This window comes from Pleurodeles waltl, chromosome 1_2 (assembly GCF_031143425.1).
Source record: "Pleurodeles waltl isolate 20211129_DDA chromosome 1_2, aPleWal1.hap1.20221129, whole genome shotgun sequence".
Classification (NCBI taxonomy): Eukaryota; Metazoa; Chordata; class Amphibia; order Caudata; family Salamandridae; genus Pleurodeles; species Pleurodeles waltl.
The window spans coordinates 892,700,012-892,714,157 of NC_090437.1; positions in this window are offsets into that span (position 1 = coordinate 892,700,012).

Sequence of the window (14,146 nt, forward strand, 5' to 3'; positions counted from 1 at the left end):
AAAGTGACATGCACACTTTGAAGCTCTACACCCAGCTGTCTTAAGACAGCTGGGTGGAGACCAAGCACAGGCCAACCATGGCCAGGATGCTCCAACTAATCCAGTTGCTTCTCTCATGCTGGTTGAGCGTGAGAGCAGCATGTGGATTGGTTAGAGGAGCTCTTCCGGCATAGGAGAAGGAGAAGAGCATGGAGAAGAATGCACAGCCCATGGGTAAGTGCTGTTTTTTTATTTTAAATGTGTAATGCATGTGTGTGTGTGTGTGTGTGTATCGCATGTAAGTGTGTAATGCATGTAAGTGCAGTTGTGTTTATTTTATAGTTAGTGTTATGGTGTTATTTTAGCTTTTGGAGGGATGGGTGGTTTATTTTGGAGTTTTGGAGGGAGGGGGTGTTTTATTGTTTTTCTTGTGGGGAAGTGGTGGAACACTGCCATTTTGACTGTAATCCCTCCAGCCGATGAAATTACCGCTGCTCTGCCAAAATGATTTAAATGCTTTAGACAGGATGTGTAGTCACAAAAGCAGTAAGAAGGAGCTTTACATTTTGAATATCCCATATTTAAAATGTAGTTCTGAAGGTGATTTGGCAAAATGATTTTTACGATCTGTACATTATGAACCTGGCCGTAAAGGAACTGATGTATTGTTTATTTTGAATATTTTGATGAACTTTTGAAGACAATCCTGTGTGATGATATAAGTAATAATTTGGAGACAAAATCATAAACTCAATGAAGTCAACTTTCCTCTTGGGTGAACCTTTTGACAACAGGCTAGTTTCATCCTTCTCGCTCAGTTGATTTCTTTTAGGTCTGGCTTGACATCGCAGCTGTCATGTGACCTATTGTTATTAATTCTTTAAAACAAGTTGAGTAGACTTTGGCTTCTTCCACAGGAGTATTTCTCTGTCACCTTATGATAATGGTTGCTTGGTGTATTATTCTGTCTCCTATGTAAAGATTGCATCACAATGTATGAGGGATATTTTTTACATCCTAAAAGTACATGAAATCAATAGGCATGTTATTTCTAATGATACATTGTATACAAAAAAATAGTCGTTTTGTTTTTCACTGCAGGAGCCTTTTTTCAATGTTTTATTCAGGACTAAAAATGCAAGGCAGACCTATTGTCTTTGTCAGTGCTTAAGTGGGGCAAGATCATGAGAAATCTATTAAGCCAAATCTTGGAACCATCAGGACCAGAGACAGAGGCACAGAGAGTCTAAGCGCAGGTGCTCGTGCTAGTAATTGAAATACCAGGCTGAAAAGCCAACTATGAAGCAGTCTGTGGTAGGACCTGAGCAGAAAGTTCCCAGAGCATGGGGACAATGCGCGGAGAAAAATATGCAAATCATTCTTAAAGCCCAGATACTGCGGCCAAATTTACAAATTACAGCATTGCCTGTGTAAATCTTATTTGAATCGCGTCTTTATTCGACTGTCGCCTGACAGTCGTGCTACAAAGCGGAGGAATTTGAAGCACGCTGTTGGCGAGCCGCTTACAAGTGCTGCGCCATGAACCTTGCTCCCTGAGTTTGTCTAATGAGAGCCTGATAAGAGCAGGCCTCCAAAATATGCGAGCTTTGACTTGAATATGTTTGCGTCACGGTCAGACCATTAGAGACCCCCAGTCTCAGGCATGCTCGTATCTTCCAAACTCCGAAGAATGCAGCTTGTTAAGGGCAGCGCTGGTGTTCTGGGAGCTTTTCTAGTATTTATTTATGTTGCCTTTTGTCTCCTGTTCAGCGAAAATATTTGTTGATGTAAAGTATGTCCTGAAATAAAGCACTCTGAGAAAAGAGAAGAAAGACCGTGCAAACTGTGCAATGTGTAACCCCGCATTTCCAATAGACACGTTAATGTAGAGTTTATTGGAATAAGTATACAAAACCTGTAAGGTGGTAATGTTGCTACCGCAGTAGGCCTTAGTAGGCGCCTGCAGCATTTATGGTTGATTTTGGCTTTACTACAGGTCTAATACTATTAGAGGCAAATGCCGCATATGCGATGTTACCGCACACGCTTATATCAACAAGTAGATGTAACCAGATACACGTAACTTCAACTGTCTACCCTACCCTTTATATCTGAATCTGAGAGTTATGGTCAGGGCCACTGGAATTATGCAACAGGAGAGGGCCAAATAATGCGGCAGGGTTGGGGAAATTATGCAGTGAGAAAGCGCAAATTATGCAGCATAATGCGGCACAGTTTGTAAAAATATTACTACATTATTTCGGAATTTTTATACTTGGTAACACTGTCTGGGCATGGGTTAGACTTCATTAGTACGAGATTAACACCCAAATACAGCAATACACAACAGAAAGGTGACAAGTCCAGATTTGCAAAGGGCCTTCCATTACATTACAATATGTGTTGCTGCAATTTTAGTAACTTTTGAACCGTTTGAGCTAGAAACAACATTTTTTTTAAAAAAATCTGCAATTTTATGTAGCAGATGATGGATTTTGTGGCAAATGTGGATTATGAAAGGAGTATTGGAATATATATTTGCTTACTGATAGAGAAGAGAAATCTTGGTAAGGAGCTTGGAAACATAATGAGAAGATGAAGCCTCCTATTCATTGTGTACCAGGAAAGAGAGATGCTCAAGGTTGCAGTAACCGTGTACGTTTTTTCTGTCACAAGAAGTGAAATGATTGGTCCGTGGTGGGGTGAGAAGAGATACAAATGTTTCTGAAGTGTATGTCTGTTTTAACTAATGTCCACACTGCTAGGAGTTAGAGCTGGTTCCCTTAGACTTTGAGGGGTACAGACCTCTCTGCTTCCTTTATTCGTGCAAGTGTGAGGTTTCATGCTAAACAATTATTCCTTTCCCTGGAAGACTTCTACTGAAGTCTTCGGAATGCTGACTCTTTCTCTCATTTCCTTGAGACCCCTTCTACAAACCATCCTTATTCAAAATTTAGAGCCCCAGTTAGACGACTTTAGAACTATTTCATGTTTAGGAGAGAGAATCGTAATTTCTTTATGGAACACCTATATCTAATTCTCAGTTTCTGTATTGCAGTGGGCTGTTACTGTTTTGTATCTTATTCTTTTGAGACTGAATCTATTATGATATTTCAACTTGCCAGCTATATTGATGTATCTTCTAAATATATTTCCGACATGCTTATATATTGGATTGATCAATAATTTGAAAACAATCTTTTAACTTCAGTCACTGATTCATGGTCCTCTTTAGGGTTCAAATGGACTTCACAAGATTTGAAATGTATTATTGTTGTCAACTCCCTTTCTTGCTTCAAGTCAACTTAAAAAGATCCATTAGACTGAGGGAATGTGAGTTACACTCCTGTGTGCTCTCACTTCTGACAGCATCCTGTTTACCTCACCTAACATTAATGTCTGCTGGCTGCCATCTTCGGTATAGTCAACAGAAATCAGCAGACAATACTATAAAATCGGTAGGAACACACCTGGACATTAGAATGTGTGAAAAGTCTGAAGGCCATAAGCAGTTCTCTAGCAACAGGAACAAGTCCACACTAAGTAAGGCTGGGGACGGGTGGGTGTTGTGTCACACCATGCACAAAATTACCTTTCTTGCTGATTTAAACCTCACAATTATCCACAAGATGGAGCAGAGCAATTTGGCTATCCAAGACTCTTTTGAGAATCTCACAGTACTCTTGCAATGGAAGCAATACGGATCCTTACAGATGGCACTTAACCTACAGGGGGAGAGCAACATCCCATTCCTAGGGCAGTCCTCGTTATCTTCAGTACTGAGTGGATAATGCAATTACTAAATGGCCAATGGTCTTCTAGCTGCATGATCACTGCTTTATCACTCCTTCCATATCAACCCCCTCTGGGAGGAAGAAATAATCCCACACAGATTACCATTTGGGGTAAGGAACAGGTAGAAAGAGATGATGACTGTTTATTAGTAGTTTGTTGAGGTTAAGGAGGAACATGTGATTTAGTTGGGCACTGCTTTAGGGGCTTGGCTGTAGTTGGTGGGACTAACCTTCAGCCCTGATGCCTGAGGGTGCTTCCACCAGTCATACATAAATGTGATGGTTGTTCTGTGTGGCACTGCAGCGGAGACTAGAGGGTATTGTATGTGAGTGGCAGATTGGGGTTTCCTGGAGCCCAGGGGATTAACACCCTCTGGGGATTTGGTTGTGCCCATTGATGTCTTGTTCAGGGACAGAGTTTCAAACTATGCTAAAATGGCATTTTATGTTCACTGCAGCGGGGGTTGGGTTGCTACCAGGTCTAGACTGGAATCTAATATCTGCCCTGGCAGAACTGTTCAAACCAGCCCCACAGTGTATGAGGCCTTGACTAGAATGGTGGCATGGTGGCACATGTGGGTCATAGAAGACACTCCTGCACTGAAAGCAGCCCTCTTGTAGGCAGTCAACATGCACATAGCAAAGTAGCAGAATGTCCACTTCGACTCTGTTCACTTCATGTATTTCCGAAGATGTACCACAGGAATAGAGGCCTCTAGAGGCAGAGCGCTTCAACATCTCACCTCACAACATAACCCTACAGAAGAAATGTTAGGCTGAGAATATAAATCATAAAAACATACTTTATTTATAAATCCATATAATAAGTACAAATTCATATCACAATAAGTACACCATTCACAACCATAAACACATTCTAAAAACATTTAGTACAAATATATTTTAATTAAATGTAATCTTTTCAATGTCCTAAAACCTGTTCATATATTTGCAATCCAATATCTCTTGTCCGTTGACTTTCCAATTGTACTGAATGTATCATTTATTTATTATCCTTATTTATGTCAACTCTATAGTATAATTTTTAAAGTCTGCACAGCTTTTTAAGTACTCAAAATGATTCAATATATCTTTCATCAGGACAAGAGATCACTGCCATAAAATCATAACATCATAAAAGGTACAGCTGAAGAGTATAAAAGAAATCATATTACTTCTTTTAAACTACATACATACACCTATATCAATACATTACAAAATTACAATCATTTAATTAATATACATGCATATCTTCTCCACCCTACATTTTTAATGCCATTTCTTCACTAATAGCTCATTAATTAATTACAAATAAGGATTTAAACCCATACCTGCCGAAATTCTCTGCTTATTCTCTAGAAGTTTTATACATATTTAATGCTTTTCTGTTCCTTCCGGCTACATGTTAAATAATCATACAGTTCAGACTCTATCAGTCATGAGCTATAACTTTCTTGTTAACTTCTTTTCAGCCACTAATTCTCAGGCAAACATCACCCATTTTCTGGAGACATCTGAAATAACCATTCAAAGTCACATCAAAGGTAACTCATTTTGTGTTACTATATTACTCTTTTGTGATCATTTGCAAATCCTGTTTTTCATCACAGAGTTAGGAAAGTGCCAGACTATGGCCCTCATTATGACATTGGCAGTAAATCACACTAACCACCACGCTGACTGCCACCAACATACCGCCGCCACCATGGACATCCGTTCACCATATTATGACACACACACACCAATCCGTCACTATTCAGCAACATACACAATTCCGCCACACCAAAGGTGAGTGATAAAGTGGCTGTATCAAAACCCACACCGTTACGCCAACAGAACTACGCCCATCACATTATGACCCACAAATCACCACGGCGGACATTCAATGGCGGTAAACCATTGGCGGTACACATTGCCGCGCTCAAAATACACACACACATACAAAACAACACCACATTGAACAATTCAAACAACACACACCTGACACCCATACACATACCACACCCACACCACTATAAAACACAGACCCACATTACCCACAACCCTTTACGACTACAAACCATTGGCACGAGACAGACACCACGGCCACAAACAAGACCAGAGCCACACACCACCATCACCTGTACACCACCCATGCACCTCACAGCACACACCCCAACACATCACCCTACACACCCTCACCCACACAACTCACTCAACACCAATGGCACCACAAAGACACCTCCGATTCTCAGAGGAAGAGCTAAGGGTCATGGTGGAGGAAATCATCAAGGTAGAGCCATATCTATTTGGAGCACAGGTACAGCAGATATCCATTGCAAGGAAGATGGAGCTATGGCGGAGGATCGTGGACAGGGTCAACACCGTGGGACAGCACCCAGGAACCAGGGATGATATCAGGAAGAGGTGGAATGACCTACGGGGGAAGGTACACTCCATTGCAGCAAGACACCAACTCGCTGTACAGAGGACTGGCGGTGGACCCCCACCTCCTCCCCCACAATTAACAACATGGGAGGAGCAAGTCTTGGCAATCATGCATCCTGAGGGCTTGGCCAGAGTAGCAGGTGGACTGGACTCTGGTAAGTCAACACTTTACTACTATCACCTCCCTACCTGCATGCCATCACACACTCCCACCCACACCATCACTCTCACTCCCATCACTCCACCATCTCCCACACACGCCACCATCACATATCACTCATCCCAATGCCAAGCCCTGCATGCCATACCAATGCATGGACACCATTCACAGACCTGCATGAACACCTATCACCACAGCATGCAAACTAGAGAGATTCAGCTAGACCACCACATGCCAAGTTACACAAGTGAAAGCTGCCAGGCAAATACAACCAAAGAGGGCAACCCACCAATGCACAATATGTCACAAACAGAAACAATAACACTGCGCTTACATCCCCACAGGTACCCCAGCCAATGTCAGTGGCGGAAAGGTGCCAGCAATATCCAGTCCCCTAACAGAAGAGGCCCACAGTGATAACAGCAACTCTGGTCACCTGGATCTGGATGACCAACCTGGCCCATCAGGGACCTCTGGACAGTCGGTTACCCAGGCACACTCACACGCCACCACAGAGCCTCCCCATCAGGAAACACCACCACGGGCACCCACCTAGCATAACCATACCTCTGTCCCCAGGACACGTCAATCAGCAGAGTGTCCACAACTACAGGCTACCCCAGGCTACACCTCACACCCAAGACAATCAGGGACCTGGGGTTAGTGGCAGTGGGCACACGGTTCAGGGGACAGAGGCACAGGACAACAGGGACACTGGGAGGACTGCTATGTGCCGGGGGGGACAGGCCCAGGGAACCAACTCTCCAGGAGGCACTCACAGAGATCCTGGGAGCATACCAACATTCCCAGGATACGCTGGGCCAGATCCTGGCCAACGTGCAGGAGAATAGACGGCTGCAGGAGGGACAGTACCAGGGAATCAGGGAGGACTTGCAGATCATGTCATACTGGCAGACATGGCCAACATTATGAGGGAGGCAGTCTTACAACACCGGGCCCCTGCCACTAGCCAGACATCTCAACTGCCTTCCACCTCTGCTGCAGCTAGTGGACAGGAGGCCCCGCTACAGGACCAACAGGCCACCAGAACCGCTCCCCCTGCAGAAGGAGAACCACCCCGCAAACGTTCCCTGCGATCCAGGCAGAAGCCACAGACTATTGCCAAGACTCTGCCAGGAAATGAGACTCTCCTGATTGTCACGCTTGTGTCCCACACAGTCACCCTGTCCACCTTGAACTGCCATTGCTCCCCTTCCTATGTCCCCTGGAACAATCCACCTGTGCTACCAAGAGAATGGAACAATACCCTGGACTTTCCTCCATCATCACCCCATCCCAATGCACTTGCCCTTCTCCTTCTTAGCACTTCAATAAATACCCTTTGAATAAATATATTGAATAAATATAAGTATGGAGTATGTCAAATAATTTAAGTATGTATTTGTTTAACCAGGTTCAAACATTGCAATTCAACTGTACAGTAATGTTCACATACAAAAAAAACTGTATTTGGCTGCAGTGATCACACCAGGAGCAATAGTGAGGCACCAACATCTGCAAAATGAGTTGCCAAAGGGTACAGTGAGTGGGCATAGATGTGGAAAATAACAGCAGGCCAGAGTCGCGCCGCAGTGCGCAGCACGAGCCGAACATTCGGCTCAGGCCGCCACACGCGGTCCCAAGACGCGCCGCATCCCTAGCCTGCTCTGCACCTTCCAAGGCCCCAAATTGGGCATGGGGCCATCATTCTACTTTAGCGCACCACGCTCACAGGCAGGTCTGACCCCCCAACTCACCTGTTCTTTTCTTTTTCTGGATATCTGGTTGTGCCTTCCTTTATGTTATTTCTCCCTTTACCATATTACCCTTCTCTTCCCAGCATTCCTTGTTCCCTCCTCTCTATGGCTCCTAGTCCATTCTGTTCTAGGTGTTTTTTCCCTATCTAAGATGGTGTCCTTGTACTTCCTATTGGTCGCTTCCTGTTTGTTGGTATTTAAGGGCTGTGATTCTTTCTCTCCTTGCGCTGCAACACTTTGTGTTTGGATGGTGTCTTAGGTCCTACGTCCTTGCCTTCCTGTGCTGGTTCTCGTCGGTTCCAGTGTATTTGCAGGAACCTATCTTTTTGGAGGTTTTTTCCCCTTTTCAGGGTTTTTTCCCTCTGGCACTACTTCTGAGGGACACGGCCTGCTCTTGGAGTACCGATTGCCTACAGCACCGTTGCTACCAGAAAGAGTCGCCCCTACCTGGGCCAAGGCCGAACATTCAGAACAAGATCCACGCCACCCGATCTGTGGACTCCAAGTTAAAGCAGCACGTAAGTCGTGACAGCCAGTGACAAAGATAAACCATAAAACGACAATGAAATATGATGTAACACTATCTTACCTGTGTGTCATTGGAAGGATATCACTGCAGTTCTGTTGTCCTCATCCTCATCCTCCTCATGCTCACTGTCCAGAAGGTCCACTGCTGCCACACATCTATCTCCAGCCTCCTCCTCCTGCACAAAAGGCATGTGGCGTCTTAGGGCCAGGTTGTGCAACATGCAGCATGCCACGATTATCTGGCAGACCTTCTTGGGTGAGTAGCATAGGGATCCACCTGTTAGATGGAGGCACCAAAACCTGCCTTCAGGAGGCCAAAGGTAAGTTCGATAATCCTTCTTGTTCGCCCATGTACCTCATTGTAACGTTCTTCTGCCCTTGTCCTGGGATTCCTCACAGGGGTTGTAGGAAAGTACCATCTTGCCTGGCATGTTACCCCCATTTTTCACTGTATATATGTTGTTTTAGTTGTATGTGTCACTGGGACCCTGCCAGCCAGGGCCCCAGTGCTCATAAGTGTGCCTGAATGTGTTACCTGTGTAGTGACTAACTGTCTCACTGAGGCTCTGCTAACCAGAACCTCAGTGGTTATGCTCTCTCATTTCTTTCCAAATTGTCACTAACAGGCTAGTGACCAATTTTACCAATTTACATTGGCTTACTGGAACACCCTTATAATTCCCTAGTATATGTTACTGAGGTACCCAGGGTATTGGGGTTCCAGGAGATCCCTATGGGCTGCAGCATTTCTTTTGCCACCCATAGGGAGCTCTGACAAATCTTACACAGGTCTGCCACTGCAGCCTGAGTGAAATAACGCACACGTTATTTCACAGCCATTTTACACTGCACTTAAGTAACTTATAAGTCACCTATATGTCTAACCTTTACCTGGTAAAGGTTAGGTGCAAAGTTACTTAGTGTGAGGGCACCCTGGCACTAGCCAAGGTGCCCCCACATTGTTCAGGGCCAATTCCCCGGACTTTGTGAGTGTGTGTTTTATCAGGGCAGACAACACTCTTGTGAGCACTATTGAGAACATTGGCTGTGACATTCCCGCTGCCAAGCCCACTGTCACTTGGAAAGAACTAGTTGCCAAGAAATGGATGACAGATAGGACTTGCACAAGAGGGTGGATCCCAGTGGGGTGACGGATTGCAGATATTAGGTCAGGCTCCAATTGGGCACACAGCTCCATGATTGTGGCCCTGTCAAGTCTATAGGTGAGGATAATGTGCCTGTCCTCCATTGTTGCCAAGTCCACCAGGGGTCTGTACACGGGGGTATGTCTCCATCTCCTATTCATCCGCAGTGGTAGCAATCTATGGGGCAAAAGAGTGAGGAGCCGGTCACAAACTGTACATTGTAGCCACAAGAGTACAATGCATGATGTTAATATTTAATGTATAAGCGGCATTTGTCCTGTATGTCTAATTTAGAACTGTGATGTAGTTATTATCCAGGGGATTGCCCCCTCCCCCGAAATGGCATCTGCCTGTCATGTGTGGAGGGACAGGTGGAAGTAAGGTAATTCCGCTGACGTTGTGCGCTGTTGCGGTAGGTGGTCGGGAACCGCCATGCAACTCCTCATTGGTTATTTTTGGGCCCTATGGGGTACAGTGGCCAATGGTGATGTACGCCGGTGGTGACGGTATGCACCACCGCGGACGTGACCACCATTTTCTATGTGATCACTCACTTGTTACCTGACCTTCAACAGGGGAAGGACCTACATTGCATGTGCTGCTGTGACCCGTGTCATGGCTTGTGTGACTGGGGAAAGGGCCCCTGCCTTAACCTCGGCGGAGTTGAAGCGACTGGTGGATGGGGTCCTACCCTAGTACGGACTGCTGTATGGGCCTCCAGACCAATACGTGAGTACAATGTGAGCATAATGCATGGGACATGAATGCATGGAGTGGTGTGTGTGAAGGCCTCATGTAGGGGGGTTGGTGGATGTCCCCTGTGCGGTGTGCAGCTTGTGTGCTGAGCCCTGTGTGTGCAAATGACGATGTGAAGGGGTATAATGGGCCATAAGTGTAACAGGCAGGACGGTCTCACTGGTACCTTTTTCTGTGTGTATTTATCGGCAGGTCAGCGCCCATCAAAAGAAGGATATCTGGAGTGGACCCTGGGGTTCTACAGAAGACGGAGCACCCACTGTCGGAAATGGTGCGAGGACCTGAGACACTGGGCACGGAAGACCGCGGAGGCCCAGCTGGGGATGGCCTCCCAACGAGGAAGGGTTTCCCATCGAACCCTGACCCCCCTGATGGCCTGCATACTGGCGGGGGCCTATCTGGAGCTGGATGGGTGCTTGAGGGGATCACAGCAGCCACAACGGGGTGAGTACAATTCCCATCATTACATTTTACTCATGGTAGGGGAGTACCCAGGTGGGGGATGTGTGTCAGTGGGTGCCCCTACGCCAGACCTGACATTGCAGACTAGGTCCCATGTTGGACAGGGTTCTGAAGTGATAATCTTGGCACCTAGCTTTTAGGTATCCACTACTGTTCAGGGCTGCAGTTGGCGGTATGTGCCCCTCCCCATGCCCTGGTGGCTAGCATTATTACTGGTAGTGCATTGCATAGTGCGTAGGGCTGTTCCCTGTGTGTGACGGTGGTGTGTACACCAACGGTGGTGTTGGTGCAACCATTGACCAAGTATAAACTTTGTCTCTTCCTTCCCCTTTTTGTTTTGTTACCCTGTACTTATGTGCATTAGCATCATCTGGTGGAGGAGCAGATGCACCGGCGACAGAGGGAGCTGCATCCCACAGGACACAGGAGGCAGAGTCCACCGGCGGTGAGGGCACTAGGGGGATGGACGGCGAGGAGAGCACCATGACGGAGACAGGAGGGGACAGTTCGGACACAGATACCTCCTCCAATGGAAACTCCCTAGTGGTGGAAGACACTTGTGCAACCACCCCAGCGACAGGTACAGCCGCCACCCCGTACCAGCACCGCCCTCCCAGCAGCCCCCCAGTGGGTTGCCCGTGCCCACTCACCCAGGAGGGTGGGCATCTCCTTCGCCCCGGGCACCTCAGGCCCTGCCCCAGTGAGCCCTGCTGCCCTGAGTGAGGAGGCTATTGGCCTCCTGTGATCCATCTCTGTAGGGCAGTCAACCATTGTGAATGCCATCCAGGGGCTGGCAGCCCAAATGCAACAGACAAATGCATTCCTGGAGGGCATTCACACTGGCTTGGCGGCCCAACAGAGATCAATCCAGGCTCTGGCCTCCTTTCTGATGGCAGCCATTGTCCCTGTCTCCATCCTCCAACTTCCTCTTCCCAAACCCATTCTCCTCAACCCCAACTTATCCCAAGCACACAGGCAGACAAGCATGCACAAAGGACAACACACAGGAGTGGCACAGGCAAACACAAGCACAACACATCATCCCCCAGGCACTCACACAAACATCATCCAGTTGCAGACATACAAGCATCCACTAACTCCACTGTGTCCCCCTCCTCCTCCATCACCTTCCTCCCAGTTCCGTCTACACTCACACCTGCATGCACTACACCATCATCCACTACCAGCATCACCACCACACCTAGCAGAACACACACCTCTCTGGCAGACACCACCACAACAGCCATGCACACGTCCCCTGTGTCCTCTCCCACTCTGTCCCCCCCCCCAAGGTACACAAATGCAAGAATTCAGACACCCAACAGCCATCCACCTCACAACAGCATCCAGCCTATGCACCTGCACCCAAACACAGCAGACAGACAGCTCCCACAACCACTCCCTCTTCCTCCACTCCCAAACCTTCTCCCTCTTCCCGCCTCAATGTCCCTTAGAAGCTTTTCCTCTCCACAATTGACCTCTTCCCTACCTCTCCCCCGTCCTTCACGTCTGGCCAGGGTGGCAAAAGCCCAGGCAAGCACCACAGCCACACAGTCCATGCGCCCAGTAGTCTCTACACCCACTCGTGGTGGGAAAAGATCCAGTGCACCAGGCAGCCTCGAGGAAAGGGTGCCGGCCCCATGTGCTGCCCGAAAGGTCAAGGAGCCATCCACAGCTGTTGCCCGGAAGGTCAAGGAGCCATCCCTAGCTGCTGCCAGGAAGGGCAACAAGCCTTCCCCAAGTGCTGGCCAGAAGGGCAAGGAGCCTGCCCCAAGTGCTGGCAGAAAAGGCAAGGAGCCATCCCAGGCTGCTTCCAGGAAGGGCAAGAGGTCTACACCACCAGGCAGGAAGGACAAGGGGCCAGGTGCAGGGACTCAGTTGGAGCCCCCACCACCAACCATGGTTGGGCAGTCGTATGAGGCTGCAGGGGATGGGCTGGAGCCTCCCCCCATCCACCAGCAGCAGCACCACCAGCAGTAGGCAACCGTCCAAGGCCGTAGGGGATGGGCTGAAGCCTCCCCCCACAACCACCAGCAGCGGCAGCACCACCACCACTAAGCAGCCGTCACCGCCGGCAGACTGTAGTCCTGCCTTCATGGGCTGCTGTGCGGTTGTTCCCGGTGTCTCCAAAGGTGAGTCCTTTCCCTTCTGTGTTCTGTTTCCACCAGGCTTTTGATGTCATTGGCACCACCCCAGAAAAGGTGGCAGATTCGTGTCTCTTAATATGGTGGGCCGTACATTGTCTGTGTAGGCAGCTACCGCCGTGGTGGCTTTTGTTTCCACCCTTGCAGGCGATGTGGCAAAGTGGCTGTCTATGTCAGTTCGCACCGACCATGGTCATAATTTGGCGATATTTACCGCCAGCCTGTTGGCAGTATTACCGCCACTTTATCACCCACTGCCAGGGTTGCAATGAGGGCCTATATTTCTGAATACAAGTTTGGCAGTCATACCACCAGACTGCCAAGGCAGCAGCCCAATAAAGACTGCTCCACCGGCGGATTACAATGTATGCAGGCTGAACCACCGCCCATCAAAACAAATTGTTGCCTGCCAGGTGTGTAGCGACCTGCAGTCTTGGTAGTGTGCACTCCGTCGCCATGATGGTGGCATGGAACCTCTGAGCCCATTACAAAAACACTGTCAACATGGCCGTCTTCTTGCGGCGGTTAGCTGACAGTGGTCTGCCTGTGCAGTATGCATTCAGCAAAGCAACAGAGAAGTGCCCATTGGATGGATTGAAAAACAACACATCTGACCTACACTGGCCCAGTGGACACACCTGCAAATCACACTATGAGTGCGGGGACACCATTACACGCGTGCACTATATATAGGTAAATACCTATATGTAGCTTCACAGTGGTAACTCCGAATATGGCCATGTAACATGTCTAAGATCATGGAATTGACCCCCCATGCCAAATCTAGTATTGGGGTGCCAATCCTATGCATCTCCGGGGCTCCACTATGGACCCCGGGTACTGCCAAACCAGGTCTCTGGGGTTTTCTCTGCAGCTACCGCTGCTGTCAGCCCACAGACAGGCTTCTGCCCTCCTGGGGTCTGGGCAGCCCAGTCCCAGGAAGGCAGAACAAAGAATTTCCTCTGAGAGAGGGTGTTACACCCTCTTCCTTTGG